Here is a 13,932-nt window from a genome sequence, read left to right as displayed (position 1 = left end):
CTATTCTGGGTTCAATGATGCTGCGCTGCTGTTTTAGTATGTGTTAAAGAGTTGCGCGGCTGAGACCTCTGCAAACCTCATAAAACCGCGTGACGCACAGCAGTGTGCATGGTTGATGTCACTTCCTCCTGCCAACCATGTCCTCTCTGAATATTTGCTTTGAACTTTTAAGAAATTTACCCAATCACCATGTCCTGTAGTTGGAAGTCTTCGTCAGCCCAATCGCAATCACACAAAGTAACTTTTTGGATTATTTTGGACTCTTGCTATTGGTTTTTATGGTTATTAAATATAATTGTTGAGGAGCAATCGCACTGCAGTCGTCGATGCATGTACATGTTTTTTTTTGTCAGTTTTTGTCAGCCCAGTCGGGCAGCACGGTGGGATAGGGGTTAGTGCATGTGCTTCACAATACAAAGGTCCTGAGTAGTCCTGAGTTCAATCCCGGGTTTGGGATCTTTCTGTGTGGAGTTTGCATGTTCTCCCCGTGACTGCGTGAGTTCCCTCCGGGTACTCCGGCTTCCTCCCACTTCCAAAGACATGCACCTGGGGATAGGTTGATTGGCAACACTAAATTGGCCCTAGTGTGTGAATGTGAGTGTGAATGTTGTCTGTCGATCTGTGTTGGACCTGCGATGAGGTGGCGACTTGTCCAGGGTGTACACCGCCTTCCGCCCGAATGCAGCTGAGATAGGCTCCAGCACTCCCCGCGACCCCAAAAATGATCAAGCGGTAGTAAAATGGATGGATGGATGTCAGCCCTGTAGCGATCACGTTGAAATAAATGACGCATCTTTCAGGCCAGGGTTTCCCCTTAATGTAATTTAATGACAGAACAATTTTATGACCGCCACTCCTTCAAAATAAGTTTTTTTTAAAAATGAAAATGTTTTCACATATTCCTCTGTAAATTCACCAAAATGTTCCTGTGGAGTTAATGGGTCTGTCGAGCTGATTAGAGAACTAGCTTCTGAAGACTTAGACTTAGACTTCCTTTTTATTGTCATTCAAATTTGAACTTTACAGCACAGATAGCAACGAAATGTAGTTACATAAGCTCATGGTAGTGCAGGATAAAAAAAAGCAATAAGGTGCATATATAATCAAATATATATAAATAATATATAAATATATATATAAAAAATAAATAAATATATATAAATATATATAAATAAATAGATTATTGTACGGATAAATACATTGCACCTTTTCACATGTGTCCACCTTTATGGATGTATGTTACATTGTCTTTTTTATTCCAGCGAGTTAATCCATTTTGGAGGGAGTTGAGGGGATAATTTAGTTATGATGCATTCAAGAGTCTTACGGCCTGAAGGAAGATGATGATGACTTCTGTTTTGTTTGATCAGCCATTATACTGCCATGTTATATACACTGTTTGGAAACGATTAAGGTATGTGAATAAACATTTAAAAAATATTTCTGTGTAAATAACTCATTGTGCAACGTATATATCTGCGGCTTATATTCTGGTCCGGCTAATATATGGAACAATATTTTTACCAGAAATTTTATTGGTGAAATTTACAGTAATTGTTGAGAAGAAATAGTACTTAAATTGGCTTTTTTTGGTGTCCATCAGCCAAACCGAGAATGCCTTTGGTGAGTTGAATGTAAGGACTCTGACTTCAACGACGGTTTACAGATCTGGGTGTCTAAATACTTTTGTCTGTATACCAAATCCTACTGTACTATCTGGCGAGCCAGCGTTTTTAAAGTACCAGTAGATTGGATAGACTCGTTGCCTCTCTATTGAAGCTATTATCATATATATATATATATATATATACATATATTAATTTATGACACCAAAGGACATCCAAATATTGCAAATAAATAGATATGATCGAAATAGTATCCATCTCACAGAAATTTCCGAGCCATTTTGAGAGATAATATCAGGTCCAAACACTGATGACACCTATTAAACAGACAAAGAAGCAAGGAATTAAACAGAGACAGAATTCAATTTAGCTCAATTGAGAAGAAACATCTGGGCTGTACTCTTGTACAGTCTCCCACCATGCTCTGACAAAAGATTGTACACCTCTTTTATTTGGACTTTCCATGATTACATGACAACAGCTGTTTCTATAGACACGGGGGTCATAAACCGCCGCTGCCTTTGGTCACAAAACAGTCATCCTTCCACTTCAACTGCGTCTTCTCCCCATCATCCATGTTGTAGATTTTAGTGCTTCCACAGCGAGACTACCGAAAGATATAATTTAGAACTATACACTAGTATGTTTTAGAAATGGCAACAGCAGAGTATGCATGCGCATGTACGAGCCAGTCTCTCCCACAACATGAGGATAGAGGAAAATAAGGAACTTTTGGACTACAACGTTGGACTGCAATAGTGGACACGTGCAAAGATCTTGGCCTAAAAATAAAATGTCAGATATATTCACAAAAAATTGGATATATATATGTATATATATATATATATATATATATATATATATATATATATATATATATATATAATAATGTTTCTCCCTACTTTTAAAAAAAGCAATGAATACAAATGACAGGGATACTTCAGAAGAATATATTTTTTTAATTAATCAAAACTAGTAGATAGATATGGTACTGCTTCTTACTTTTTTTTGATTGATTGATTGAAACTTTTATTAGTAGATTGCACAGTACAGTACATATTCTGTACAACTAACCACTAAATGGTAACACCCGAATAAGTTTTTTAACTTGTTTGAGTCAGGTTCCACGTTAATCAATTCAGCAACATTGTAGTTTGTATAACGTTGTTCTTTATAGACCAGATATAATTTGTACTAATTTTCAAATAATTTAATTAAGAACTTCCCTTGGAAAGCAATACTTCTGTCTTAAAATAACAAAACACTTTTCTTTTCTTTGGGACAAACATCCCACTCACGTTAGTATTAGCCATATTTTGCTATGTGAGCTGCTAAGAATGTCAGGGACGGCGCAAGCTAAGGAAGCCCCTGAGGGACAAAAAGTATGCCGCAGCAAGAGGAGGAAAAATGTATAATTTTTTATTGTCCGCAACAAACAGCTTGAATTTATCGTTAAAATCGATTTATCGCCCAGGCCTAATCTCTACCGTATACGGAGATATCTGCAGATGTCACACTTGGGAAAAACGTCTCAAATTGGGCAAATTCCAAACGCTTCATTTGGAGAAAGTATGAAGGAAGGCAATATTGTTGTATAAATATCTCTGCAATGCCTCCGTGGTTTGATTTGACATTTTCAGGACATATGCAGATCCCAAATACATAAAAACAGGTACCAATAGGTACGAAAAGTTGGTTTTGCATAATCGGTCACCCTAACACGAGTATCCAACTCTATAACATTTATAAGTCAGAAAAGACTAATTCTATCAATTGGACCCCTTAAAGCACAGTGATCTTGAATACAGTGAATTTAAAAGTACACGGCTTCAGACTTTTTAAATTTTTTTTATCATGGGATAGAATAACTGTTGAGCATCGTGTAAATTCATCGGTGTCGGTATCGACTACAAAAATTCTGGTATTGTGACAATCCTACACACCACCGTCGTGAGTCACAAGTACTGTAGTTGGTAAAAGTGCTGAATCAGGAGCTGGCAGTCTGCAAAGCAGCACGATAGCCACTCGGCATCACGGCATGTTGGAGCTCGGATGGAAAAAACAATAAATAATGTCTTCTGTTTCTCTCTCTTTGGCAGACGGAGTTGTTTCGCACCTCTATTGATCATGTGCTTGTCTTTACTGGGCCAAGAGGCTGATTCTGGCAAGTGGGTCTTTTGCATTTACTACATTGTTTTCCCCAAAGAGACTTCCAGAAGAATCAGGTAACTGAACTTGATTGATCTTTACTCAGCAAGAGAAGCAAGCTTGAGGAACGTTTATGCATCTTTGGCTGCCCTTGAATGTGTGTTTTGAAAGTTATGTGTTCATCTGCAGTAGTAGTGAAGAACGCTTCTATGGGAGTAGAATTGTCACACATCTACTTATATGCATCAATATGATATTAATATATATGCACATATTAATCAATCAATCAATCAATGTTTACTTATATAGCCCTAAATCACTAGTGTCTCAAAGGGCTGCACAAACCACCACGACATCCTCGGTAGGAAAACTCACACCCAGTGGGACATTGGTGACAATAATGACCCAGTGGGACGTCGGTGACAATGATGACTATGAGAACCTTAGAGAGGAGGAAAGCAATGGATGTCGAGCGGATCTAACATGATACTGTGAAAGTTCAATCCACAATGGATCCAACACAGTCGCGAGAGTCCAGTCCAAAGAGGATCCAAGACACAGCAGCGAGAGTCCCGTTCACAGCGGAGCCAGCAGGAAACCATCCCAAGCGTAGGCGGACCAGCAGCGCAGAGATGTCCCCAGCCGATACACAGGCGAGCAGTACATGGCCACCGGATCGGACCGGACCCCCTCCACACGGGAGAGTGGGACATGGAAGAAAAAGAAAAGAAACGGCAGATCAACTGGTCTAAAAAGGGAGTCTATTTAAAGGCTAGAGTATACAAATGAGTTTTAAGGTGAGACTTAAATGCTTCTACTGAGGTGGCATCGCGAACTGTTACCGGGAGGGCATTCCAGAGTACTGGAGCCCGAACGGAAAATGCTCTATAGCCCGCAGACTTTTTTTGGGCTTTGGGAATCACTAATAAGCCGGAGTCCTTTGAACGCAGATTTCTTGCCGGGACATATGGTACAATACAATCGGCAAGATAAGATGGAGCTAGACCGTGTAGTATTTTATACGTAAGTAGTAAAACCTTAAAGTCACATCTTAAGTGCACAGGAAGCCAGTGCAGGTGAGCCAGTACAGGCGTAATGTGATCAAACTTTCTTGTTCTTGTCAAAAGTCTAGCAGCCGCATTTTGTACCAACTGTAATCTTTTAATGCTAGACATGGGGAGACCCGAAAATAATACGTTACAGTAGTCGAGGCGAGACGTAACAAACGCATGGATAATGATCTCAGCGTCTTTAGTGGACAGAATGGAGCAAATTTTAGCGATATTACGGAGATGAAAGAAGGCCGTTTTAGTAACGCTTTTAATGTGTGCCTCAAAGGAGAGAGTTGGGTCGAAGATAACACCCAGATTCTTTACCGTGTCGCCTTGTTTAATTGTTTGGTTGTCAAATGTTAGAGTTGTATTATTAAATAGAGTTCGGTGTCTAGCAGGACCGATAATCAGCATTTCCGTTTTTTTGGCGTTGAGTTGCAAAAAGTTAGCGGACATCCATTGTTTAATTTCATTAAGACACGCCTCCAGCTGACTACAATCCGGCGTGTTGGTCAGCTTTAGGGGCATGTAGAGTTGGGTGTCATCAGCATAACAGTGAAAGCTAACACCGTATTTGCGTATGATGTCACCTAGCGGCAGCATGTAGATGCTGAAGAGTGCAGGGCCAAGGACCGAACCCTGGGGAACTCCACACGTTACCTTAACGTAGTCCGAGGTCACATTGTTATGGGAGACACACTGCATCCTATCAGTAAGATAAGAGTTAAACCAAGACAGGGCTAAGTCTGACATACCAATTCGTGTTTTGATACGTTCTAATAAAATATTATGATCGACGGTATCGAAAGCAGCGCTAAGATCGAGGAGCAGCAACATAGATGACGCATCAGAATCCATCGTTAGCAATAGATCATTAGTCATTTTTGCGAGGGCTGTCTCCGTGGAGTGATTTGCCCTGAAACCGGATTGAAAGGTTTCACATAGATTGTTAGACGCTAAGTGTTCATTTAACTGCTCCGCAACAATTTTTTCAAGGATTTTTGAAATAAAGGGAAGGTGAGACACCGGTCGGTAATTTACCATGAGGTCAGGATCGAGGTTAGGTCTTTTAAGAAGAGGATGAATAACCGCTTTTTTGAATGCTAGGGGAACAGTGCCCGAGGAGAGTGATAAGTTTATAATATTTAGCACTGATGGACCTAATAATACAAATAGCTCCTTGATCAGTTTCCCAGGAAGAGGGTCAAGTAAACATGTTGTCTGTTTTATTCCATTTACACGTTGTAACAATTCCTCTAATGTTATTTCCTCAAAACGAGAGAAAGTATTTTGGAGGGCAGTATCCGCCGTATATACAATCGTGTCAGTGTTAATAGAACCCCGTTGTAGCTGGGACGCATTGTCTTTAATGTCCTTTCTAATGACTTCAATTTTCTTACTAAAGAATTGCATAAAGTCATCAGCTGAGTGGGTTGAGCTACTGGAAGGAGTCCCTTGTTGGGTTAGCGATGCTACCGTACTAAACAAAAATTTAGGATCGTTTTTATTACGGTGGATGAGATTTGAGTAATATTTAGCTTTAGCTAAGGTAAGCATGCGTTTATAAGTTATTAAACCATCACTCCATGCTTGATGGTGCACCTCAAGTTTAGTCGTGCGCCATTTGCGTTCCAGCTTTCTACATAATAATTTCTGAGCTCTAGTTTCTTCTGTAAACCACGGGGTGCGCTTTTTTGGAGCCTTTTTTAACTTTAGCGGTGCTATGTTATCAATGGTTTCGCGCAGGGCGTCGTTAAAGTTGTTAGTGAGGTTATCAATAGAGCCCACATACTTTGGGAATGGTGCCATTACCGAGGGCAGTAGGTCAGCAAGAGTTGTCGTTGTGGCTGTATTAATGTTGCGGCTGCTATAGCAGTTATTATTATTATTAGTTTGACGAACATGCGTCTGAACCTCGAATTTTATAAGGTAATGATCAGACAATACTTTAGTATACGGGAGTATCGTAACTTTGGAAACGGTGATGCCCCTGACAAGCACTAGGTCTATCGTATTACCGTTGCGATGCGTGGGTTCATTTATTATTTGTGTGAGACCACAGCTATCAATTACAGTCTGGAGCGCTACGCACGGTGGGTCCGATGGGGTATTCATATGGATATTAAAGTCCCCCATTATGATTATATTATCGGCGTGTGTCACTAGATCAGCAACAAACTCTGAGAATTCATTAATAAAGTCCGAATAGGGCCCTGGGGGGCGGTAGATAACAGCCAGCTGGCGAGCCAGCGTTTTTAAAGTACCAGTAGATTGGATAGACTCGTTGCCTCTCTATTGAAGCTATTATCATATATATATATATATATATATATATATACATATATTAATTTATGACACCAAAGGACATCCAAATATTGCAAATAAATAGATATGATCAAAATAGTATCCATCTCACAGAAATTTCCGAGCCATTTTGAGAGATAATATCAGGTTCAAACACTGATGACACCTATTAAACAGACAAAGAAGCAAGGAATTAAACAGAGACAGAATTCAATTTAGCTCAATTGAGAAGAAACATCTGGGCTGTACTCTTGTACAGTCTCCCACCATGCTCTGACAAAAGATTGTACACCTCTTTTATTTGGACTTTCCATGATTACATGACAACAGCTGTTTCTAAAGACACGGGGGTCATAAACCGCCGCTAACCCTAATAAATATACAAATGTGACATCTGAATATAAATACGCTTGATTTTGTATTTGTATTTGTATTGAATTTGCATATGTGGATCGCTTTTTTGCTTTTGTGTCGATGAGACATTCCTCACACAAACCAGATGCACAGATACATGTGACCTACACACTCCCCTGAACAACCAGCAGAGGGCACTGCAGCCCGAGCGGTCAATACCAATCAATACAAATACAAAATCAAGCATATTTATATTCAAATCTCAAAAATAATTTACAAATACACGTTGATTCATACAAATTATTGATTTAATTGTATGCCGCATTTTTATGTTTATAAAATGTATTTTTATATATTTTCAAATCTCAAAAATACATTTACAAATACGCGTTTATTTATACAAATTATTTATTTATTTGTGTATCACATTTGTATTTGTATATTTATTAATATGTATTAATATCATATTGATATAAATGATTTGACAATTTTAGTTCCATACGCTTCCGGTATTTGCAGCCCACCACAAATAGATTGGTCGCTACCTAAACACATTATGATGGGACTGTCTGTGAATGTAGCGTGTCGTTACAACTCTGTACAGTGAATGACATTGTAACTCTGCTTCCATTAACACACTTCATACGTAACTGGTCTGCCAGAGAATAAGAAGACGTAGCAGGAGGAGTCAGGTCTGCCAACTGAGCAACTTTTTCGCTATACTTAGCAAATAATCAGACCCCTCTGAATTGTGTTTTTCAAAACAGCGATTAATCTAGCGACTTTTTCTGCTCTTATTGGACGCTTTTGGAGACCCTAACCATTCCTGCTGCGCCCAAAGCATTTCAATCTTAAATTACCACATTTTTAATAACAACAAAGGAATAAAAGGTCAACATGGATAAATGTTTGTTTATAAAAACAGACATGAAAATACGAACATTTTAAAGGTGTTTATTAATCACGCTAAGTGTATATATAGTACAATATACATGCTGCATATAGTAAAGTACAATCTTTGGGCACCCCACGATTCGATCAATTCTTAGGGTGACAGTAACATTTTTAATTGATTCCAGATTCAAACCTATTCTCACAATGTAATATTTGTGTAGTAATTATTAGGGCTGTACGATTGTGGCAAAAATATGATTATGTTTTATCAAAAATGAAATCAGGATTAACACAATTACTTATTTATATTTTTTTTTAAATTCCATTTTGTTAACTTTTACACTTATTTTACCGCCATAGTGTGAAGTGAAGTGAATTATATTTTATGTGTGTGCTTTTTGTGTCACAAATCAAATGTATTAAAACTATTTTATTTTAAATCCAATAATCCTCACATTTATTGGCGCAATATATCGTTAGGAAATTTTGACCTGTATTATAAGTCAAAGCATAGAAATTATGTAGATATATCAATAAGTGCTTCAGGTACATTATGCTTGCATTAGGTACTTTTTGAAACCTTTATTTTGTTAGTGCAGTCAGACTGGATGTGAAGCGGGCGAAGTGTGCCGCTGTTCTGAGCTGGGCGTGTGGCGACTATTTGGGGCTTTAGAAAAAAAAAATTCAGCCTCTCAGGTTGTGACTGCTGTCTTGTTTGTACGTTGATTTTACATCGATGATGTCGTTCACAACAACACGAGCAGTGTATGGATTACTTTTACTAGCTTTAAGCTTCATAGTTTAGTTGCTGTTTCCTGTGGCCGGCCATGCCTAAATGTTTAGTTCAAAACTTTTTTGTGTTTCACTAATAGTTTTTTCCAATTATAATATTTTTATGATCAAGATTATCATTCAAAATTTAAACTGAAATTTGAATAATTGTCCAGAACAGGTTACAAAACCTCCTTTCGGTTGCTGACATATACAGTACGCAGAGTGAGTAAGCATCATGTACTGTGTATATAAATACTACCTATGTCAGATTCCAAAAGATGCGGCAGTATGCAGGTAAAATGAGTCTTTGCTTCGGTACTGGTACCAAAGTCATTGTGATACTTTTCTGTACTTTTCAGTACTTTTGTAAATAAAGGGGACCACAAAAAAATGCATTATTGGCTTTATTTTTTTTTTTTTAAATCTTAGGGTACATTAAACATATGTTTACAGTATTATAGCAATTTTTTCCTTAAATAAAATAGTGAACATACAAGACAACTTTTAGTAGTAAGTAAGTAAACAAACAAAGGCTCCTAATTTAGCTGCTGAAATATGCAGTAACATATTGTGTCATTTATCATTCTATTATTTTGTCAACATTATGAGTGACAAACTGTAAAAATAGATTATTAATCTACTTGTTCATTTACTGTTAATATCTGGTTATTTTCTCTTTTAACATGTTATATCTACACTTCTGTTAAAATATAATAATCACTTATTCTTCTGTTGTATGATACTTTACATTAGTTTTGATGATACCTTAATTTGGGCATCAATCTGATACCAAGTCGTTACAGGATCATACATTGGTCATATTCAAAGTCCTCATGTGTCCAGGGATGTATTTCCTGAGTTTACGAACATAATATGCATTTTTTAAAAACCAAACAAGATGCCAAAAAATATTGGCGGAACCATAGTTGTATCGACTAGACAGCGGATGTTAGGTGTAGATCCAATGGTTTTTAAGCCAAAATGCGTCCGTTCTCCTTTTTCTGTCAACACACTGTCTGTTTGTAAGTACTCTCTGCGTGTGCACTGCGGAACATGCTCCTCTGCTCATAAACCAGCAATGACACGACGTGACAACGATGAGGGCATGGGGGGTGGTGTACCGGTACTTTTCAGAGGCGGTATAGTACCGAAAATGATTCATTAGTATCGCGATACTATACTAATACCGGTATACTGTACAACCCTAATCAGTAGTGTGAAACAAACAAGGAAAGCAACAAATATAATAAACAACGGACCAGCAACTAAGACAGGGGGACACCAGAATTGGAAGAAGAATGATTAGGGGCAGAAACAGGTGAGGACGTTAATAAACAAACAGAAAACAGGTGTGGCTATTCAGCCACCTAGCAACCAGAAAATGTTAACAAGGGAGAAAAAGAGCATTGAGAACAGAACAGAACACTAAACAATGGGGAATAATGCTTGAACACAAACACAGAATATAATCTGGTGTGACAAATCATAAAAACCTAATTGCAATATCAAAAATGTGAAGCGCGATTCCAAACTTCATATACAAATATGCCTATACAACTACCACTAACAGCTATTGTCAACTCACATTACCGAAAATGTCATTAGCCATCTTCCCACCCTCACATTGGTCCCATAATTTCATTTTCCTCTGCTGTTTGGATTAAGTTTCCTGGCACAGCGTCACCTCATTATGTCCATTTGACTTCTGCATGCTTGATAAGATCTGTCACTGAACTGCTGAAAGCCGCCAATTAAATTCACTTCAAATACAATACTGCCACTCAGATCCTTTGTTTATAATGTATTCACATGGTGTAGATAGTAATTAATACATCAAAGGGATCAATGTAATGTAATCTTTTAGTCAGGCTATTGACATTCTGTCTTTATTTGTCATATATTGTACAAAGCTGTCAGTAAAAAAAAAAGTCATTATCATTGTTTCATCCATCCAATATACCATTACCCTACCATCTTATCCTTTGTTTATTATATATTCATATATATATTATATATATATTTGTTTAGTATGTATAGTAATTAATAACATCAAAAGGATCAATGTAATGCAATCCTTTAGTCAGGCTATTGACATTCTGTCTTTATTTGTCATATATTGTACAAAGCTGTCAGTGGAAAAAGAAATTCATTATCATTGTTTCATCCATCCAATATACCATTACCCTACCATCTTATCCTTTGTTTATTATATATTCCCTTAGTTATTAAGCATCTCTAGGGGTATTAAATATGCAATAATACCTTGATTTCCGTTACTAATCTGAGATAAAAAAACATTTTTAAAACATTCCAAAAAACAATGTTGTAAAAAACCCTTCAGATTGGTCAATGACTGAAGGCCAAGAACCCACAGAAAACAGTACATCAGATGGAGAAAGAGGAGGGATGTTCTCATTACTGTGATATCTTAAAAAATATATATTTATAGAAAAACTGCAGTACGCTCAAGAGGGACATAAAACAATAACCGAAATGGTACCAATTCCCGGAAGGTGGAAATCGATACCGGTACTCAACAGCAGTGGTCCCCAACCACCGGGCCACCGCAGAATAATTTTTATTAATTTTTTTTTTTTTTTTTATTTAAAAAGATTATCGTATTTTTAATTTTTTTTTATTAAATCAACATAAAAAACACAATTTACACTTACAATTAGTGCACCAACCACAAAAACCTCCCTTTTTCATGACAAAAACGTCCCTTTTCCATGACTAAAAAAAAAAAATGGATTACCCCCACAAAACTCACCTTTGTGATTTCGTTGACTTTATAGTTGCAAATGCATCTGCAGGTTATCCATACATCTCTGTGTCATGTCTGCTTTAGCACCGGCGGTAAATAGCATGTTAGCATCGATTAGCGTAGCATGTTAGCATTGATTAGCTGGCAATCACGCCACGACCAAATATGTCTGATTAGCACATAAGTCAACAACATCAACAAAACTCACCTTTGTGATTTAGTTGACTTTATCGTTGCAAATGCATCTGCAGGTTATCCATACATCTCGGTGCCATGTCTGTCATCGCCGGTAAAATGTCTACTTTCGCATCTTCGGGCCAATGGTGCAACTTGAATCCCTCCCTGTTAGTGTTGTTACACCCTCCGACAACACAGCGACGAGGCATGATGTCTCCAAGGTTCCAAAAAATAGTCGAAAAAACGGAAAATAACAGCGCTGAGACCCGGTGTTTGTAATGTGTTGAAAATGAAAATGGCGGCTGTATTACCTCGGTGACGTCACGTTCTGACGTCATCGCAAAAAGAGCGATAAACAGAAAGGCGTTTAATTCGCCAAAATTTACCCATTTAGAGTTCGGAAATCGGTTAAAAAAATATATGGTCTTTTTTCTGCAACATCAAGGTATATGTTGACGCTTACATAGGTCTGGTGATAATGTTCCCCTTTAAGCGTTGACCGGTCCGCGGATACAAAAAGGTTGGGGACCACTGCTCAACAGAATCAATTTCTGGTTCTTTTGTATGTGTTCCTGTGGTAATAAATGTTAATTGCTTAACCCTGTAGGGCATAGGTGTCAAACTCAAGGCCGGAGGACCAGCTCTGACAAGCCACATATAATTTATATTATATATTATAATCCGCACCCAAAAATATATATTTTCATATGTTAGCTGCACCAAACTATAAACCGAAGATATATACGTTGTAAAATGACTATTTTACACTGAAAGATTTTTGTAGATGTTTATATATATACCTTCATCAAGTGCAAAATGGTGCAGATGGCTTCTTTGGTGTTCCTAAAAATAATTCATTGAGCATGCTTATTTAGGTTTGAATGTTTGTCGTAATAACAAAAGAGAAGATTTTTAGTTAAAAAGTTACAGTACCATTGATTGTCACAGACACACTAGGTGTGGCAAAATTATTTTCTGCATTGGACCCATCACCCTTGATCACCCCCAGGGAGGTGAAGGGAGCAGTGGGCAGCAGCAGTGGCCGCGCCCAGGAATCATTTTGGTGATTAACCCCCAATTCCAACCCTTGATGCTGAGTGCCAAGCAGGGAGGTAATGAGTCCCATTTTTATAGTCTTTGGTATGACTCGGCCAGGGCGGACATTCTAACCACTAGGCCAGTGGTTCTCAAATGGGGGTGCGCGTACCCCTGGGGGTACTTGAAGGTATGCCAAGGGGTACGTGAGTTTTTTTTTAATTATTCTAAAAATAGCAACAATTCAAAAATCCTTTATACATATATTTATTAAATAATACTTCAACAAAATATGAATATAAGTTCATAACCTGTGAAAAGAAATGCAACATTGCAATATTCAGTGTTGACAGCTAGATTTTTGTGGACATGTTCCATAAATATTGAAGTTAAAGATTTCTTTTTTGTGAAGAAATGTTTAGAATTAAGTTGATGAATCCAGATGGATCTCTATTACAATCCCCAAGAGTGCACTTTAAGTTGATGATTACTTCTATGTGTAGAAATTTTTATTTATAATTGAATCACTTGTTTATTTTTCAACAAGTTTTTAGTTATTTTTATATCTTTTTTTCCAAATAGTTCCAGAAAGACCACTACAAATGTTCAATATTTTGCACTGTTATACAATTTAATAAATCAGAAACTAATGACATAGTGCTGTATTTTACTTCTTCATCGCTTTTTTTCAACCAAAAGTGCTTTGCTCTGAGTAGGGGGTACTTGAACTAAAAAAATGTTCACAGGGGATATTTCACTGAAAAAAGATTGAGAACCACTGCACTAGGCCACTGAGTGATTATGA

At 37.5% G+C, this 13,932-nt stretch overlaps 1 protein-coding gene across 1 annotated transcript in view; it reads left to right on the top strand.

The window, feature by feature from the left end:
* The window catches only part of LOC133540944 (protein FAM163A-like), a 65,589-nt gene that overhangs the window by 30,456 nt on the left and 21,201 nt on the right, over positions 1 to 13,932 (top strand). Inside the window, exon 2 of the mRNA XM_061884027.1 lies at positions 3,725 to 3,850. The gene's annotated coding sequence lies outside the window, so the exon portion shown is untranslated. The remainder of the gene's footprint in view (positions 1 to 3,724; positions 3,851 to 13,932) is intronic.

The sequence above is a fragment of the Nerophis ophidion genome, linkage group LG22, assembly GCF_033978795.1.
Source record: "Nerophis ophidion isolate RoL-2023_Sa linkage group LG22, RoL_Noph_v1.0, whole genome shotgun sequence".
NCBI classification, from domain to species: domain Eukaryota; kingdom Metazoa; phylum Chordata; class Actinopteri; order Syngnathiformes; family Syngnathidae; genus Nerophis; species Nerophis ophidion.
Note: the sequence above shows the minus strand (reverse complement) of the source record. Positions and strands in the feature narration are given on the sequence as shown.